The sequence below is a fragment of the Kryptolebias marmoratus genome, linkage group LG17, assembly GCF_001649575.2.
Source record: "Kryptolebias marmoratus isolate JLee-2015 linkage group LG17, ASM164957v2, whole genome shotgun sequence".
NCBI classification, from domain to species: domain Eukaryota; kingdom Metazoa; phylum Chordata; class Actinopteri; order Cyprinodontiformes; family Rivulidae; genus Kryptolebias; species Kryptolebias marmoratus.
In genome coordinates, this window is record NC_051446.1 from 894,873 (window position 1) to 907,103 (window position 12,231).

Here is a 12,231-nt window from a genome sequence, read left to right on the forward strand (position 1 = left end):
AAAAACCCGCAACGTGACGTGAATTTACTTTTTACTTCAACACATTATAAAAATGTAGTGTAGTAGAAAGTACAGATACTTACTGTAAAATGTAGCGAAGTAAAAGTCGAAAGTACCCACGTTTAAAAATACTTAAGTAAAGTACAGATATATGAAAAACGTACTTAAGTACAGTAACGAAGTACTTGTACTTCGTTACATCCCACCACTGGCCATTCTTGCCCCAGCCCTCTCCTCTGTTCCTCTCTGTTCCTCTTTATCATCTTCACCTCTCTGTTCCACATTCTCCTTTGTGGTGACTGATTTGCCATGTCTGCCTGCACTATTTCTCCCAAAATGACTAGTTGAATTATTCCTACCCGATATCATCACTGCTGTCCTCTACAGCAGCTGCTAGGACGGGAGGTGAAGGAGTGGCGGGGCGCCTGATTAGTGACGTGTCTCTGTTATCGATCATATCATTTACACATGCGCAGACAGCTGGTAAATACAGAAAATACCAACTAGAAACATTGCTTTGGCGCCCCCTCTAACACGCCCCTATATGCCACATATACTGCATACCCACTTTTAGCCCCACTGTGGACTCAGAGTGGAGCGGGTCTCCTCTCTGCTGTGCGATTGACAGCTGTCAGTGCTTGGGGGAAGTGTGAGGAGCTTACAGCATGCTGAAAACAGGAACTGCAGAATGATTGGTGATTTATAACAAGTAGCCACCTAAGTCTCCAACAACACTAGATTTGCCGCTTGTTGCTTTAAAAAATGGCTAGAGGGATCTGAAAACTTGCTAAATATAGCAATAAAGTCACTAAATTGGCCCCTATTGTGCTCCAGCCCATACGGAAAACATTGCGCTGCACATTCAAAAAAAGAGCATGTGAGTTTTTAGCATGAGAAATACAAAGTGTGGCGTGTGAGCATGTGCACTTCCTGAAATGCATGTGTCTCACGGTCAATGCGTGGAACTTGAGAGCCTCTGAAGACCTTTTTTTACAAGGGTGACCTGGTCAAGAGGTCAGATCACCCTAATCACACCTTCATTCATGTGACCAAAACTTATTTCTTGTGAGCTAGGCTAACAAAAGCCCTCTCAGGTAGTGAGGTAACTGGTCTGCATCTGTGTTCAGGCCTGAGCTCCCATTTTGAGAGACACTGTCTTCAGCCACAAATACCTTCTTAGGAAGTGAACTGTGGGCTCTTACGCTCACGTTGTTGAAAACGTGCAAACGTGGACAGTTAGCTGTTGCTTGTCTGAAGACCCTAGTTTATCCCCATAAATGGAATTGAATGCACTTGAATCATACAGGTCCGTCCCAGTGGGACGTGGGTGTCTTGTTACTCTTACTGGGTGTGGTAAGATGTTCATAAAAACAAGCAGCCCCAGAGAAACGGGGGATTTCACGGATTGGGCCAGAAGTCCCGGGTTTCGGCACAGACTCTGTTATTTTAAATAAACCCTCACTGTTCAAAAATAACTTATGTCTGTAAAGTAATTTCTTTTGATCAGTACATCGTTGCTGCAATTATGAAGACCCAGAAGAACGTCCACCTTTTGAAGACACTTCAGTAGGAGGGCAGTGAGATTAATCTCCATGGAAAGCAAAACAAAACTCAGTTGCTTTGTTTTTAAAATATATATATCTTTGGACTTTGTCATGTCCTGGATGCCTGAGAATCTACACCAGCGTATTTTGCTGCAGCAGCTAAGATGAAACATGTTGGTAATGAAACATGTTTTTTAATTTTTTTCAAACACCAGGTTAGCAAAAAGGAGGGATTTTTATTCAATTTTCAGTAAATATAAAAAAAATATTGGTAATGGTATGCCAAAGTCACAGTTCAGTATGTACATCCATATGAAGGTCATAGTTTGGTACAGTACGATACAGCTAGAAAAATAAACAATTATCAAAATGGTACTGTTTTATAGATAATTCCAAGAAGCAGAGACAAAAACACCCTTGTTAGTGGGGAGGATCTAAGGTAGCAGGTCATGTACAACTATGTAGGATTTTTTAACCAGTAAATTCACTATATAATAATAATAATAGTAATAAAACTTCATACTTCACTGTGTTTTTTTAATCTTATCTGAACTATAAAGAGTAACTCAGGCCATGTGTCAAACATAAAAAGTTTGATAAACTCCAGTAACACTGCTCATTCACTCAACTGTGAGATTATAGAGATCATAGATCATTTGGGCCTCTTCGGTCTAGGTTTTGTTACAGAAAGAATTGATACAATTATCAGAAAATCTTAATTTAATAACATACTGCCCAGCAGCATTTGAACCCAAACGAAACACATACTTTCCTTTTCTTTCCATCAGTTGTAAGTCAGTCAATTCAGTTCACCTGTGCTCTTAGGTTCAGGGTGGATCTTAATCTTCCTAGGTTCAAAAGGTTATAAGGTATGTGTTTGATATGGCTGCTACCTGGGCAGTGTAGAAACCACAATAATGTTCAAAATGACGCCTACAGAATAGAACTGCCTGTCATACCAGCACCTCTCATCTGACTCTGCTGCAGCTGTCCATGATCAGAGGCACAGCAGTTTTTTTTTCACATAGCTGAATTGAATTAAACAAGCATGCTTCTGCATGTTATTCTGAACCAACCATGTTTTTTTTAGTGTAGACTGTTTAGATATTTTTTTGTTGTTGTTGTTTCTTTTCTGTAGAGGCTGTCAGCAAGATGTAGTTAAATAAAACAAGCACCCTTTTTGTAATTATCTGTGACTGACATATTCATCATCAGTTTCCTGTACTGAAGTACAACTCAACTGGTACTCATAAGACAACAAACCAGACAAAGTCCTTTCAGAAAATCAAGAAGTTATTGCAACCATGTACTGTATCACTGCAGCTGTTGGATCTTTAGATAAGATCTTAAGACAATGAGAAACTACAAAGTGGATAGTTCAGTTCCACCTTATCAAATATCCTATGAAAACTAAAAAGATGGCAACTATATTTTGTCAGTAGAGCAACTTTAAGCCCAGTTGGTCATTGTGTAATTTACAGCAAGTGGGGCATACTGTGTTGTAACATCAACACTTAACACACTTTGAGCAAACATGTAAATCTCCACCTCGGACTTAAAGTGTAACTAACCCTTTGTCAAAGCTTAAGCCCACCCCCAGGCAGATTTTGAAAATTCCACCAAAGTGGGCGGAGCCAAGAGACACTGAGAGGCGTGGCCGAGTGTAAGCATGAGTGGAGGGAGTTGTAGGGTAGGGGGTGTTGTCAGGACGACGAAACATAGTAGCTAGCTTAATTTGTCATATAGTGAATCACGGAGAGTGACAAGCGTGACGCAGGTAGTTTACCACAGAACAGTCTTTCAACCTGGAGAGACTCACGACAAAGAGAAGCTGCAATTAAATGGTTTTATTTGACATAAATGACATAAGATATTTGGCGCTCGGACCTCGGCGGAAGATGCGAGTGTCGGCAATAGCAATGCGATTCAACGAGAAGCTCAGGTTGAGCATTAGAGGCGTCTTCCCTGGGCCGGACACTGGTGGTGGAGGTTGAAGAGGGGAAGGAAGCTTGAGGGAGCTGGGAAACTGGGGATGGAGACGGGGTGGAGGTGGGCTGAAGTTCGGCCGGCGAATGGATGGGGCCATGATGGAGGTCCTTTTACACAAAGGCTTGCTCGCTGATTGGATACGCTGGAGGCGCGGTCTGATGCTGATGGGCTGGAGTGGAGGTGCTTGACGCAGCAATTAGATGCAGGTGAGGCTGAAGCAGGTCTTCCAGTCTGAATTTACGCCTAGGCTTCATTTCAAGGTGGAGGACTTTTTACCACCCTTGTCACCACAGTTTAAGGCATTGGTTCCCAATGATTTTCTTCTGGGCCCCCCAATGGATTACAATAAAATCCCTCCCCCCACACACACACACAAAAAAGAAAAAAAAATCAACTGGGCACACACATTGTTCAAAACATAATTAATGAAGGATCATTCATACTTTGCAACAATTGCAAAAACACAACAACAACACAGTCAACTGTCCTGTCGATTGTTGATCGTGTAACAAAAACAGGACTCAATCGCGGCTTTTGTTTTTCTTTAGAAGAAGAATAAGGTGACAGTGTAAACTTTTTTATGGCCAACAATGCCTTTGCATTTAAAGAGGATCCAGAGGCAGAACAACTACTGAAAGATTATAAGGCTTCTGAAAAACTTCTTCTTTTCAAATAAAGTAATGGAACATGATTGTTTTGAATTTAGTGTTATTTCCACAGGTGAAAAGGAACTTGTGGCTCTTCGGGGTTTTGTCTACATTAACAAATACTGAATAAAGCACAAATAGTCTTCATTTTAGAAAAGTTCACAAAAAGACTTAACTAACTACTAGCAACTGCCTTAATTATTAATGCACTGCAGGATAAGTATATACTTAACTCAAACATTCTCTAACCATTAATAAATGTTTACCCATGGTGTGAAAGTACATTTATATAACCATTTATATACTGTTGTGTCTCTGAGAGCCATCAGATTTCACAGTACAAGAGCAATAACTCCACCATCTTTATCATTAGCTGGAGTAAAAGTTCAGCAGGATGTACCAACCAAAACACAAACGCCCCGTGTTGAATGTTTTTGTAGATATAAGAAAGGAAGGGTTCCTCAAGGGAGGAATAAATAACTGGAAGAAATTTTGTGAAGCTTCTGCAACCATGTAAAATTGGAAGGGAAGACAACTCTGGTGTGTGCAACAACAAGTTGGTTAAGGAGGAATCCATGATAAGTAGAACTCAAAATATCTTGGAACAGATTAGAGCTGTTTCTATATGGATGTGGAATTACCAAATGTGTGGTTGCACCTAGAGGCATGTGAGAAAAAACAACAATCTGATTTGTTTTGTGCCATGTACTTAGCATATCTGTACCATAAGTTTAAGGTGTAGAGGGTAGAATGTTTACCTTGTAACTGAATTGTAGACAGCAATTTAACATCACGCTGGTCATGCAAATGTAGGTTTTCTACCTGACTAGGAAGGAATAATCCCCACCACCAGACTGACACAAATAACCAACATAAAATTGAAAACAACCAAAACAAATGCTTATAATTAGCACTTGAAGTAGATGAGGGCAGAAGTGTTGCCATGATGAAAGTCTATCACTCTTCACGTCTGTCAGCGTTGAAATAAGCGTTGAATAAAGTCTTATCTTCTTTCACTCCTACAGCAAGTCTGTAGATATAGAATCTTGTTTCGTCCTCTGTTGTGTTAAAACAACTATTGCTTGTTGCTTAGGATGTTATCCACTTCGGTGTCAGAGGTTACTAGCACTTAACACCCATTAAGTGAAATAAGTTACCTCACTGAAAAAGTTGGCTGTTGTCCTCTTCACCTTCGTGCTTTTGTTGTTGTGTCCTGGATGCTGTTGTGGAATTTTCTTTACCAAAGAGGACAACGAAGAGTTTTGTCTTAGGATAATTTATTTAAGCTATATAGCTGAGAATCACTGTGCTGAGGTGAGTCAACAGAGTGAGTCTGAAGCATTACAGATAGCTCCCCCTTCTTATACCATTGTAGGATGAGGAGGGGTCAGGGGGGAACAGAAGGGTCAGATAGCTGATCACAAGGGGACGTAATTAAGGAGGCACATACTGGTAAATTTCCATACAGTCAGGAGGGGTCAGGGGGAAACAAAAGGACCAGATAATACATACATCCTGGCACCCTATAGGGATAAGATTAAAGGCATTCCTAACTAAACTAAAACATGGTGGCCACATGCAGCAAGAATCACTGAAAACAGTATTTTTCCCATTACAATGCACCGATGATCACCTAGACGTTTGTCGTCCTATGGTTCTGGTACTCGCTTACAGTGACTGGCATGAATCCAAGTTGGTCTCTCTGCAACTTTGACAGCTGTTTATGTGACAAGGAGCACCTAAAAAGGTCCCTGCATTCGGAGTTCCAAAACTTCCGTCTGAAGTCTTTTACCATGACCCAGTCTCTTGGTCTGATAACATGCAGCGGCGTTTCAGCAAGATCTGGTAGTGCAGCTTTCACCGTCTGAAAAACTTAAGAAATCACATTCGACAGGTTTTGGCAATAAGACAACATTACATCATCCCAGATGGTAGTGGAAGGGAGGACCTTCATGTGGGGTCCCAATCCCAAGTTAGGAGGCCTGTGTCAAACACAATTTCAAATGGACTGAGGTTGATTCTGTTAGGAATACTCCATCAAGGAATAATTTCTGTCAATAAAGTTGTAGTCACTGCGTGACTGCTTGCATGTTTTGATGGAAAAGCTTCTATCCATTTGCTAAACAATAACAAACAAATATTTCTTCCCTTCTGCTGGAGACAGTTTGATAAAATCCATCATTAAGTAGTTAAAAGGTTTGTCAGGCCATGGTTAAGCAGCCTGTGAAGTTTTTGTTGCTCGTCCAGTATTGTGAGTAGCACAGGTCATGCACGATTGACAATATTTTTCTGCAAAAAAACTAAACCAGTGACTTTTAGTGCAGATAACATACCACTTTTAGAGACGTGGTCAAGACCATGTGTCAACTTAGCAAAGTGTGGAAAAAAAATGTTTTAGAAGACACGGTCTGTCATTCGGACCTAACCACACTCCATTTTTGAAAGTAGCACCTTAAGTTTTCCACATTCACTTTCATCAGCTGAAGCAAAAGTTTGCAGAACCTCAATGTCAGAGAGGGATGGGGAAGTTGGTGAGTCTGTGTGAAGCGAGTTCACTGATAAAGGCCTCTGTGCAGCAAGTTTCGTAGCCACGTCAGGTCTGCTGTTACCCTGAGCAATCAGGTCATCAGCATCCTTGAGGAATTTCCTGTGTTTCCACAAAGCTCCCAAATCATGAACAACACCAAAAACATATCTGGAGTCAGTAAAAATAGAAACAGCTCTACCAGCTGCAAGTTTACATGCTTCTGTTAGTGCTATCAGTTCAGCAGTTTGTGCAGAAAAGTGTTTAAAAAAAAGTGTTGAGGTAAAGAGCCAGAAAAAGGCAGTTCATGCAGAGAATAAACAAGAAACAGCAAAGACAACAACCCGGTTAGTTACAGAAGCAGGATCACACGATGCAGAACCATCTACAAACAGCACCAAGTCAAGGTTAGTCTAGATTAGGAACAGAGCAGCATTTGACAGTAATGTCCAAGAGAACTGATGTATATCTGAGCCATCGTGCACCTGAAAGATGTGAAGTTTTCTTTTTTGAAAAAATAATAGAACAGAATGTGGTACATCCACAGCTTGAACAAATGGTTTGTTTGGATCAATGTGGGGGAAATCTGAAGTGCAAGTTTTTAGCTAAATGAAAGCAGATTCAGCTTACGCAGACCATTGGATAGTATCAGCTACCTGAATTCCTCTTCACTGAGACTCCTGAAAAGATTCTCCGAAATGGAATATTCTGAAATGAAATCCCCGTACGAAGATATAATGCCCAGAAAAGATATGAATTGTCTTTTCTTCCCTTTGGACCACTCAGCAGCAGTCCAGTCCTGTTTCTCTTTAGCCCAGGCAAGACGCTTCTGACGCTGTCTGTGGTTCAAGAGTGGCTTGACACAAGGAATGCGACAGCAGAAACCCATGTCTTTCATACGTCTGTGTGTGGTGGTTCTTGAAGCACTCACTCCAGCTGCAGTCCACTCTTTGTGAATCTCCCCCACATTTTGGAATGGGTTTTGTTTCACGGTCCTCTCCAGGGTGCAGTTATCCCCATTGCTTATACACTTTTTTCTACCACATCTTTGCCTTCCCTTCGCCTCTCTAATAATGTGCTTGGACAAAGAGCTCTGTGAACAGCCAGCCTCTTTAGCGATGACCTTTTGTGTCTTGCCCTCCTTGTGCAAGTGTGTAGCCTACCTACAGAACGAAAAGTTACAACTGTAACTATGGTTCTATGAATCCCGGATGACCGCCAGAGGCGGAGCTTAAAGCGCTGGATGATCATCCTTGCGCATGCTCAAGTCGAGTACCTTATTCCACCACCTCTAGATGGAGCCTCCACTTCCCCGGTGGCGGATGTCCTCGGGACAGAAAATCGGCCAGTCCATTCCACACCACTGAGATGTGGGCTGCTCTGAGGCTGGCAAAGAGGGGCGCTGCCCAAACTAAGAGCCTTTGGGTCAGTCGCAGCAATGTTAGCGACCATGCTCCCCCTGATGGTTGACATGAAAAACCACCAAAGACATGCTTCCTGTGGAGGCCCAGGAAAAAGTGTCTCAGTGCCAGCCGCACAGCTTCCCGCTCCAAGGCATTGATGTGCATTGCCTGCTGCTGCGGAGACTACGTCCCCTGGACAGTCAGATGTTGCTACGATGCTCCCCATCCTGTGGTGGATGCATTGGTATAAACAACCTCCCTCCAGGATGGCAGAGAGCCCAGTGGGACTCCCTTTGTCAGAAACACTACATCTCACCATTGAGCCAATGATGTGAGGCACTAGGGTGACACCTCCTGCATCAGTGCTGAGTTTGTGGACGCCCTCCTGCTCTTTTTCTGAGGAGGCCCCAAGGCCTCAGGGGCTCCACGCTTTACAGGCTGGCTCGCACCATCAAAGCAAGCGAAGCGGGAAGTACGCAGGGGCAAGGGGAGAATGGAACAATTGGGGCAGGCTGCCTCTGTCAGGCCCTCCTTCAGATGATCCGGGCCCAAACAAGTGGGGCACAGATCATGCCCATCCTCCAGCTGGAGAGGTGCAAAACAGGCCTTACAGCAGTGCACGTCCAGCATCTTACCACTCACAGGACTAGAAGTGCCACTTCAAGCCGGAATTGCCACTCTTGACACTGAAGTCGAGCAGGTGGACCAGGGAACACGGTCGAGCAGAACACACTACTAGGGGTTCCCCCAATGTAAACGAAGCAAGCCAAAAAACGGCTGCAATGTAATTAAATAAACACAAGCCGAACATGGCTGTACAAGATAGTTAAATAAAGGCAAACCAAACACGGCTGACATCCAACAACAACAAAAAACAATAGATCGGAATCAGCTGAACGCCAAACTTCCGGCAAATAAGGACACCTGGTGCAGCTAGCGAACACGCTACAGCCCAGTCGATAGAAACAAACACTTACCAGCTTGCGCAGCCTCTGGAGGGCGAGATAATTCTGCAGCTCCAACCAAAGTCTTGAGGCTACCAGCGTCAAACAAGAAAAGCAAATTGTCTTCCACCTGTTCAACCTGCATGTGAGAAGATGAAAAGAGACTGAGTTAGTGGTGTCACGTGATTATATAGAGACTCACCGGTGTCACAGGGGTTACACGTGACCATGTTGGCATAAGATACTCGACCTGAGCATGCGCAAGGATGATCAACCAGTGCTTTAAGCACCGACCTGACGGTCAGTAGGGATGAAATAGAACTGGGTTGAGAGACCATTTAAAGGCCTTTGCAGGTTGTTACGACCCGTCTAGGGGTGGTCAGGTCACAGCATTAAAAAAATTAACATCCCTTGCAGATCTCAAAGCAGCCAGCCAATAGGTGTAAATTTTTACAAGTGATTTATCAATATAAATATTCACAATGAGTTTTCACAAGAGTCTGGAGTATCAGAGCTTCGGAGAGAGTTATGCCAAAATAACAAACAAAACAAACTATCTTAAATGAAACTCAAATCTTACCTATGGAAAGTAACAAAACCAAATTACATTGGCTTACCTTCCTAACTTAAGACACACAGGAGAAAACTGAGTACCAAAACAAAAGGCCACTCTCCCCTACAAGATAAACTCCACAGAATTAAGTTACAAAGAAAGACAATTGAAGTGGCATGACCGGTTGGGATGAGTGCGGGATGGAGTGTGGTATGGCGGAGTGCGACAGCGAGCCATACCACACACTGCCGGCTGATCTTCATTGGCGTCCTGATATAGCACCAATCAGCTGTCAAACTTCGTCGTCAGGAACCAATTCGAGATCGGCACCGGCATACTCAAATTTGCATACTTCAAATCACAATTATGATATCAGTTGTAACACATGTTTTGAATTATATATATATATATATGATTAGAGTGTGCCACCAGGTCTCTTAAATATTGAACCTTTTCACAATATTCAAATTTTCTTGGATACTGAATTTGGGGGTTTCATTAGTTGTCAATTACAATCATCAACAATAAAAGAAAAAAAAATTGAATTATACCAGTCTGTGTGTAATGAATGAATATAATACACAAGTTTCTCTTTTTGAATGGAATTACTAAAATAGATAAACTTTTTCATGATATTCTAATTTTATGACCAGCACCTGCAGGTAGAATAATGATCTGGAGGGAGCCAAAACACACAGATCCTAACAGTGAGTTGGTCTTACAGTGACTTCAGCTGCTCCCATTATTTTTATTTATTTTTTGGTAGTGCAATTGTAAAATAAAATATAAATTAGAATAAAATCTGACATTTTAAAGCACTTTCTGGAATGCAAGATATCACAAGAATTAGACATTTTAAAAACTATATCTTTTGAAATAAAATTTTTACATTCACATCAAGTCACTAATCTAATTTGTTACAGAAAGAAATGTGTGATGGATCAGAAAACGTGAATTACAAGACACAAACAGACGCATTAGCAAAGTGATTCCACTGGTCTACAGCATCAGAGGACACCGAGTGCAGAAAATCATTAGAAACTGATCTGTCTTTAGCTCTAAAAAGCTATATGGGGGGGAAGTGTTGGTTGCTTCATAACTTTGTTTAAAACAACGCTACAAATAAATACTTTGTTATGGGACAATTTAATCTATTTTTTTTCATCCAATATAGAAAAAAAATAATTAGGTTACAGAAGATTGGCTAATATTTTTAAATTTCTTAGTATTTTCATAAGCATGGAAGTTTGATGCCTTTATGATTATTAAAATAAATTTCCAAATGTTTTTCTGCTATTTTTCACACCCCTGAGACACTCTGGCGCCTTCACCATGCTCTTTACTTTAGATGGGTTCTTTCTGGGTGTCTTTCCTGATATTTAAATGTATTGGTTGGTGCCGGGGGTTGTTGCACCAAATGTCTAAAACTGGGATCATTGCCCATTTTTGCTTCACTGGAGACAAAGTTGGCAAATACAGAAAATGGTGGGAATGACACAGAATGTTGTTCTTTGTATTTAGTCCTGTGGTTCATCCTGTCAGGGTTTTGATTTATTTAACTTGCTAAGAAAAAAATCACACCGGAGAGACTCGTTGTCCTTTTGTGAAGGCCTTCGCAAAGAGGAGAAATTCCACAACAGCTCCTAATGGCGTGCTGTCCAGGAAGTTCTGCCTCCTTACTTCGGCTTTCTCTTTTATTAAAGGAAGAAGAAAAAAGGGGTTTATTTGAGCCGGGCAAACCCAGTTCAGACCATAGCATAACAAAAACACATAGCTGTTTGGGAGAGCCAGATGGTGTGGCGCCTGCCATATGACCTTCGTCTCTCACGTAGGCAGTTTTACACATGAGCACAAAGACTGATAAAATAAAAACCCTAACACATCCATTTCTCTTGTATACCAAAGGGTAATTTATCGACTACAGGGTGGATTCATCTTGCTGTGTCGAGGTACAGTAAACCTGGTATGTACCCTTCACTCGTTGCTGAGTCAAACTCCAGTAGAAGGTCGGATTGCATTTTCAAAAGAAGACTTCCAAGACCAGTAGTCTCCTGGTTTGTCACTAAACCTCCTTATTCCTCCAGTGAGTAGCTCACTTATAGCTAGGAACCATGAATGCTTAACAATGTGTAAAAAAGAAATGTTAAACTTAGCCTCATAAACATCTCCTTTCAAACATAAATGCTCACAAATATAAATCAATGTTGTCTCAAATGTACCAAAATAACACAAAATACTTACAAGCAGTACTTTCTGTTAACAACAAAGGAAGATGGAGAAGGATTAACTGAAGACTGACGAACTGCCTGTGTCAGCCATTATACAGGTGCTGGTCATAAAATTAGAATATCATGAAAAAGTAGATTGATTTCAGTAATTCCATTTAAAAAGTGAAACTTGTATATTATATTCATACATTACATACAAACTCATATATTTCAAATGTTCTATAGGCTACACAATCATGGGGAAGATTGCTGACTTGACAGTTGTCCAAAAGACGACCATCGACACCTTGCACAAGGAGGGCAAGACACAAAAGGTCATCGCTAAAGAGGCTGGCTGTTCACAGAGCTCAGTGTCCAAGCACATTAATAGAGAGGCGAAGGGAAGGAAAAGATGTGGTC